The sequence below is a fragment of the Halyomorpha halys genome, unplaced genomic scaffold, assembly GCF_000696795.3.
Source record: "Halyomorpha halys isolate HHAL.00 unplaced genomic scaffold, Hhal_1.1 Scaffold629.1, whole genome shotgun sequence".
Taxonomy (NCBI): Eukaryota; Metazoa; Arthropoda; class Insecta; order Hemiptera; family Pentatomidae; genus Halyomorpha; species Halyomorpha halys.
This window is the reverse complement of record NW_027111602.1, coordinates 299487-308032: the sequence shown is the minus strand read 5'-3', so window position 1 is coordinate 308032 and position 8546 is coordinate 299487. Positions and strand designations below refer to the sequence as shown.

General features: G+C 27.4%; 1 protein-coding gene across 2 annotated transcripts in view; it reads right to left on the bottom strand.

The window, feature by feature from the left end:
• LOC106684909 (sialin) overlaps positions 1-8546 on the bottom strand; it is a 147600-nt gene that overhangs the window by 34894 nt on the left and 104160 nt on the right. The gene's annotated exons all lie outside the window — the stretch shown is intronic.

Genomic DNA, 8546 nt, shown 5'->3' with positions numbered 1-8546 from the left:
TAATAATATTATGAATATGATATTATTTTTATTGCAATAATAAATACTTATTTTAAACTTCAGCACTTTCATAATCACGCCGAAATCAACTAGAATTTTTTTTTAATTAAAAATTTTTAAAAATTTAAAAAAAAGTTTCATGAGTAGTATTAGTAAAGATTCGGGAATTTGATAAAGGAACGGAATAAGTTGTATTTAGACTAAATTTCATAATTAATGCGTCTGTAGTCTCCATTTGTACTTAAAACCTTGATTTCTCCAATTGTCAAAAGACATTGTAAGAGACTAGTGCTAGGTCATAGTGAAAATATGAAGATAGTTTTAGGAATTATTTAGTAAAAAAATATAATTTTTTTTATTAATATGTTTTCATATTTATTTATCATTGTAAATATGCAGGACGTAAGTTTGGACGGAATTTTCTTCTACACTCCTAAAAACTGGATGTCTAAAGACGTAATTTAAATAAAAGAATTTAACTAATTAATAAAACATCAATAAGATACAGAGTACAATAATATACACCGTATTAAATGAATCTTTAACATAAACATAGATAAACACTTTTGGTTAAACAAATATGTTCTGAGCCTTTATTAGACTCACTTCTACTAACCGATGCTATTGTGGTTTGAAACCACTTCCTCAACTGTATCCGCAGGTCATGGTTTAAACCTCAGGGTTGTCTTTTAGTATTTACTAATGGCGTTTTAATAAAATACAAAAGAAAAATAATATAATTAATTACAAATTTATGTAACTATAGTAAAAGCATCTTTATTCGATTTTATATATTCAAATTGTGTTATTATTTATTTATGAGTACATTATTATGCTGTTTATTGAATTTATCAGTATCTATTGAGTTTTATTTTAGGATGGTTTTATTTAAGTTTAAATAAAATAGCATTTAACTTTAAATTTATTTTTATCAATATTTTTGAGATTCTGTGTGGCTTGTTCTTGTTATGCATAATGGGCCCCAGTAGTCAGTATTTTTTGTTTAACTTTTTTTTTAAAAATATTTTAATTATTTCATAATGTTTTGAAAAAGTGGATTTCTTTCTGTCTAAAACAGTAAAAAGTTCACAGAATCCTGTTATTATATATATCTTATTTGAAATTTACAACTGCACATTTAGTAAATTTGATGTAAGTTTATAATGAAGTGATACAGGCTTGTAGATAAACTACTTTTTTTAGCACTCTAATAAGGTTTTTACATTAGAAGATCTCGTGGCCATCTTATTTTCAGGCGCCTCTGAGGATTGTCAGGAATGGAAGAGGAAGCAAGGTTAGAAACTAGTGGTTTTGGGTGGTTAGGGCGTTTATAGGGGAAAGATTGACCCTGTTTAAAATATACGTAAACCAATAATTATTGTAAAGAATGATTTTATTAAAATAATGAGATCAAAACTCAATTTTTTGAAAGTTGTATTCTTTATTGCAACCATTTTTATTAATTTATTTTTTGAACAAATATCAAGTCCCTCATCTGCCTACACCTGTGAAAATTCACTAAACTATTTACGCCAAGTTTTTGTGCAATACAAGAAGCAATCGCAAGAAAAACTCGAAAATTTTAAATTGAAGTTTTTCATTTCCAATAAAGTTAAAAAAAATTCATAAATTAGAGAGTGTATTTTTGTTCAATTGAATAAGCTATCTGTTTTTTTACGATTGTTTTGTTAAAAAAGATAAAGTTCGATACAAATTCATTAAAAGCTAATTGATAATTTGCGTGACAAAAAAAATTTATAAGTAAGAACAAAAATTGTAATTTAATATTGTGGACCTCTATGTCCTCTATGTTGCCGATTTGGCCAGAACCTGATACCAATCCTTCCATAATAAACTTCCCAACCACCCAAACTAACTCGTTTCTAACCTGGTTTCTCATTCACTACCTAATAATCCTCCTAGACGTCTGAAAAGAAGATGGCCTCGAGATCTTCTCCTTTAGAAATGTTTTTGGAGTTCTGTCAATGGGTAGATTCTTCACATGTTTTTATCATGTTCTAATATCACTTACAGCAAATTTACTTGATGTGTATATATGTATACAGTTGTAAATATCAATAAATAAATTATTTAAAAAAAATAAAATATTGTGGTAATGTTAAGTACAGATGAATATAGTGATGTACACGGGAAGATACAATATGCATAAATTAAAAAATTATAAATTGGTCTCTCTGATGTAATAAACCTGAATTCATTAAAATTTTAAATCAACTACTAATTGATCAAGGAATATTCCTTCTGGGAATACTCACTGTTGAAGAATCCTTGAAGAAAAGCGCTGTAATAAATAACAAATTCTACTGTTACAAGTACTGGTATAGGAGGGGGAACTAGTCCGACAAGAAGGCCTGGTGGTCCTTTTTGCAAACCCCTGGTTAAGACGGCTACCGAGATTTTTCCGCCTCATACGAACCTGGACGTTAAGATTCATTCATCAGAGCTACCGAAAAATAAATTTTAACAATAAGAAAACCTAACTAATATTTTAAACTTGAGAATTTCTTTCTCTTCTAAATGAATATTTGAAATTGAAAAATAATTCAATTTCTAATAGAAGTTATGTTGAACAAGTTAGGTTTAAACCGTTATTTTGAGCACCTTCTGTTTATATTTAGTCTCATAGATAATACACCTATAATTTCCAGTTATATCAAGAGACAAGGCGGCCAATTAGCCAAACTCCTCAAAGACTTGATTTAATTTTTCCAAACCAGACTATTTCTCCTTGAAATGAACGGTTATTCAGATACCATTGCTTATAATCAGATCATCTCAAAAATCATTAGTTTATTAGGAATTAATTTCTATTTGATGATAAAAAAGAAATTAGTAAACGATAACAAACCCTTTATCCCCATCCACGATAAACTAGAATTGACACCACCACTATCTAAGAAATCTGACATGGTTATAAAAATTCGCAAACATTAATCAGATAGCAAAATTCGCGATTTATTTTTATCCTAAATATAAGCAAATTTTCGTACATTTCTCGAAATACATGAGAGCAAATTATAAATATAAATCTTATATCACTGTAATATTTGAAATTCGATTTTTTTGTATTTTAATCTCAAAATATCGTGCGAAAATCCTGCCAAAGTACTTATTTTATTTTTTATAAGTAATTAGATATCAAACACAACAAGATTGGATGATTCACCTGAACGTGACTATAAAAAAAAGGGAAACAATTCGGATGTTCCTTTTGGTTTATTTTATTTCTCAACATTCTAGAATAAATTATTCAAAACTAAAAAAGTTTTGCTTAAAAACATAAACAATGGTCATTATCATGACATCTCCATTGAGATTCTACATTTTAAAGGCTAAATAAACATTTTTAAATTAACATAGCATGTAAAAAAAAGGGTATTTACATATTACCTCTTCGGTCTATACCATCGTAAGATTACTTTTAATCAAATACAGGAAATTCCACCAAAAAATAAATAAATTAACAAGTATGTAATTTCCAGAAGCTCAAAATGGTAGCTATGAGGAAAGTCGGTGGGATTCTCAGCAAGGCCATGTAGTCTAGAATCAGCGACTCATGATATTAGGAATTTTTTATTATATATTATTATTAATAGAGAAAATATTAGTCTCCATGTATTCTGTGTTAATAGAATCATGAATAAAATAAACTAATATAAAAATTAAAAAATCTCTAAAATACTTTTTTACTAGTCAAGCTGTGGTAAAACTCATCAGTAATAGGGACGTATATTTTATTTTAAAATAAAATAAAACTTCTACATAATAAAATGAAGGAACTGTAATTGAGAAACAGGAAGAGAGAATAAATGAGAGCTGATATATAAATGTATTCATTATTAATTTTTTTTTCTGATGTATATATGCTATCTGATGATATATGAGAGCTGATAGATAAATGTATTCCATCATTTTTTTTTTTTTTTTTAAATAAGAATTCCTTATAAACTAATTTGATTCATTTTTTTCAAATATATTTCGGGGAAAAAAAATAGAGAAATAGTACTAAGATCTGTAACCATACTATGAAAAATGACCAAGATGCTCAAATTTCTTTTCAATAATTTTTTTTTTTAAATATTTAGTTACAAATGATTATTTAGTCGTAGATTAAACATAACTTATCAACTCTGAGACTTAAAACCAATATTGTTTTCTTTGTACACATCACGCGGTCCTTATAAAACAATACGATAATCAATTTTCTAATAAAAACATACTTAAATATAAATTGATTGATCTGATATCAAATTTACTAAAAATCGTGGAATATTGTTTACTGAAAACTTTAGGATTAGTAAAGACTAATTTTTTTTTTACCTAGAAATCACATTTTCGAAACGAGTTATCTATATTGAGTTTTATGCGCAGACATGATGCGGCGATGAAGAATCCGTCATTAGATTACACCCATTTTTAATTAAGGAAAAAGAATAAGGAACATTGGTACCGAAACACAGTTGTGCAATGCCAATTAAAATATAATTAAAACTGATAGCCTTAAAAAATAAATAACAATAACTATGATGCTCGTAGCTTCAGGGCCAATGGTTACTGGCCAAGAATTAAAAATCTTTCCGGACGATTACACTGAGGGATTGTGGTCACTACGTATTTTACTTTGGGATAGTGATTGCTTCTAATGGAAGGAAGAACGCTAATGGTGGAAAATCGGCAACAACAGTTTAGCTAAATATATTGAAATAATTACAAACCACAGATCGAGTGCTCGGAAAAATTGTTAATGGTATTTAAAACCAAATGAAACCTTATAAAAGTTACCTAATGATTAAATAATGTATTATATTACCTCTGACATTTTAAAATACTCATTGATTTTCAAAATTACACTTTAGGGCTATTGTATGGGATTAATAACTCATTACCTTTACCAAGCAATTGAAACCAATGCCACTTTTCTTAATATTTCAAATATTTACATTTTTCTGAATACAAGATTATTAATTCCATGTCAAATTAGATTATCAACAATTTATGTTAAGCTAGAAGTCTTGAAGAGAATGAATTTAGAATTTTTAATGACAAATATCACGGATAAATATTAATAAACAGTAAATGTAATAAAATGTATATATTAACAACTTATTATAGCGGTTTCTATTTTTAGTGGGATTCATTTTTTAATTATTACTCAAAAATCAAAATGGAGCGCATTGAGTCCACATTATTTAAAACAAAATTATATAATGATTTTTTTTTTATTAAGTTTGTAACAATTATATTTTATACATATTGTTGTTTTGCTTGAATAGTGGCGCATCTGATAGCAAAAACGTTTTGATTTTATTTAGAATTGAACGTATTTCAAAGATAGTATTGTAGGCTGCGGTAACTTTCTTCACTGAAATTGTTCAACAGAATTTCCTAAATCTATTAGTGTTGTCACACACTTACTCCGATCCACAGTAAAAGCTATATAACACCTCATATAAAAAAAAATTTTTTTTTAGCCGTGTCACTATTTGAAGTAATATGTATTTATCGCTTATTAGGTCCTTTTGTCATGTTTTCCTATGAAATATATTCCATATTTTAACAACGTTTCAGCCGTTTCCATTGGCCATTTTTAAACTTTCTTCTTCTACACCCCATTCGAACTATTAAAATTACATGTTTTCATAAATACTACTCCAGGAAGTATTAGTTATAAATATAGGTCATTCTTTCTTGTGGCTTCTCATTTTATTTTTAGTGCCTAGAAAGGCTAGCAGATTGTCTATTTTTTCTCTTTATCCATGATTCATGTTTTCCAACACAATTTTTTTTAAACACTTTAGGACTACTATGGGATTAGTTACTCATTAAACTAGAAAATAAGATTATGAGTTCCATATATTTATGTGATCAACAAATTACATTAAAATGAAAATCTTGAAGAGAATCAACTTATAATTTTTGATGATAAATATCAAGAATAAACCTAATTTAAAATAAATAAATATTAACTAAAAATAAGTAATAAATAAATATTAAGAGTGTTGTAGGCTTGTATCAAAATTGGTAAAAATTAAAAATATATAAAGGTACGAGACTTCCAATTAATTACGAACACATAGAAAATTACAAAGAATCTAATGAAACAGATTTAATAAAAATGACATAACTCAACCCTATTTTAATAGGCTCTCCCGTAAACAAATAAAGAGATTATTTTTTTTTTATTTATTTAATGAAAACATGTAGTTTTTAATTATAACATTTATTTTATTAGATGAAATTAAACACAAAGAAGCCAACATTGTAATATCTGAGTATTAGAAATATTTACTTAAAATAAATATCATTTAATTTCAATTTTTTTTTCAGATGTTACTTAGTGGTTCCTTTCGGTTGTGGTCCAATTAAGACTAGAGTATTCAGATAAAAATATTTCTTAACATCGTAAAACCAAAAACGAACTTAGTCCCAGATGATTGCCTAGACCGGAAAACTCCTTAAACGTAAATAGGAAGATAACACAGTAGGCTAGAAACTGACGGATGCTGCCTTGGATGAGACACTATAAACCTTCCCCATCCTTAACAGGCCCTTGTATCCTTAATCATATAGACAGGACGAGTACAACTTCCAGAAGGTAAAAAAAGTCAATTGTACTTCCTTAAGTTAAGGTAGAAAAAGGATGATAATTATCATAGGAATTATAATTACTTTTCAAAACTAATTTAATGTACTACCTTTATAAAACCCTAAACAACTTCGTTTTATATTGATTGGTCATGTTGAAGTTATTTGTATTTTTTACCATATATTTTTATTGTATAATGTTATTTTCCGCTATAAGCTAAATAGATATGATAAACAATTGAATCAATCATTAATCCAATGTTTAATTAACTAAATATATTCATTTATACCAAACTTTCAATTATATTAAATTAATCCATCTACATCCATAATCTAGCAATAGCAAAGCATAGTCTGCCACTGAAAAATAAAAATAATGAGAAGTAATGGGTCCCATTATCTCAAGTGATTACCATCCACTCAACTTCAACTCCTGTAAATATTATGCAAATTTCTAAACACTTGGAAACACTTTATTACAGAACAAGGAGTTGTACTACTAGTATAGTTGAGTATCTCGTCAGATATCCTGAAGAATAATGCAGAGAGAATCCTTAAAGATCACGGGAATCGAACCTCCGCCTTTTTTATTATCAAACGTGATTCTCGTTACATAGCACACCAAGCGAAAATTAAGACTACCTTAGCAAGGCAGAAATCTGTTCGTTTACCAGTTCGGTTATCCGATTCGGCACGTCGAAAGCCAATTCGTGTCGTCCTTACAGAAAATAATTTACCATGTACAGCATTGTTCTGAATTGGATTACTTACGGAACAAGAGGATAAAAAGTTCCAACTGTAGAGGTTCTGGAAAACTTGGAGGTCTCTGTATACATAATATTAAATAAATAATTTTGAATGGTTTATTACTATTATTAATCAAATAGTCCCCATAGAATTGTGGCGAAAGATACTTTATCCGCAATGATACTGAAATTCTGTGATTATAATATACTGATGATTCAGTGCAGTAATCTCAGGAATTTTTTATTTTTTTTTTTTGGTAAGTAATTATCACGAAAATATTAATTGACCAACTAGAAACACCACACTAGATAAAAAAATGATATAACTTTTAACTACAGAACTAAAGGCTAATTGGTTAGCCAATAATTTATAGGATAAGGGAAAACATGTCTCTAAGTTAAATTTTCTAATTTTAATTTCATAAATTAATTTTGTAAAGTAAAATAAAAAATATCAAGTAAATATAAACTAATAAAATGTTCAGGAAAGTATTAGATAATATTTTTATGGATCAATAAGTCTTAACTTACTTTACCCTTGTCATTATTGATATCAATAATTTAATTTTGAATTCGCACCTAACTAAACCTTGTGTCTTTAATGACATAGTTCAAGATAGAATGAACACTTTTATAAAATCAAACTTCTTATTATGTAAGAATATATTATAAGGGAATATGTAAATTTGTTAATTGTAAAAATAACAATAATTATTTTACTCCATTTAGTTTATAATAGTAAAAAATACTGTAATATGGTTGAACATACATTGAAATGATGGAAGTGCAGTAAGTTTATATATAATTAAATATTTAGTACTACCACATCATTATAACAATAAAAATAGGAATCGACAGAATGATGAATGGGTGAATTAGACGGTATTGGCAACAGAAGTGTTTATGTTATTATATACACATAATAATCGTGCCAGTGAATCCTGAACTTACAAAAACATCTTATTCCCATAAATAAATCATAGTCCTCTCTGCTAAGCAATATGACAGTTTATAATACAAATAAATCGTCTTTGATTGTTATTAGATAAATTTAAAAAATAAATAAATTACTGACCACTAAGAAAGAAAATCAAATCCCTTAAAATTGTAGATATTTTAACCGTGGTTTATATCGTATGGCAAAGTTATTTGGCGAGTTGAGTGATGAGATGAACACAAAAAAAAAAAAATATA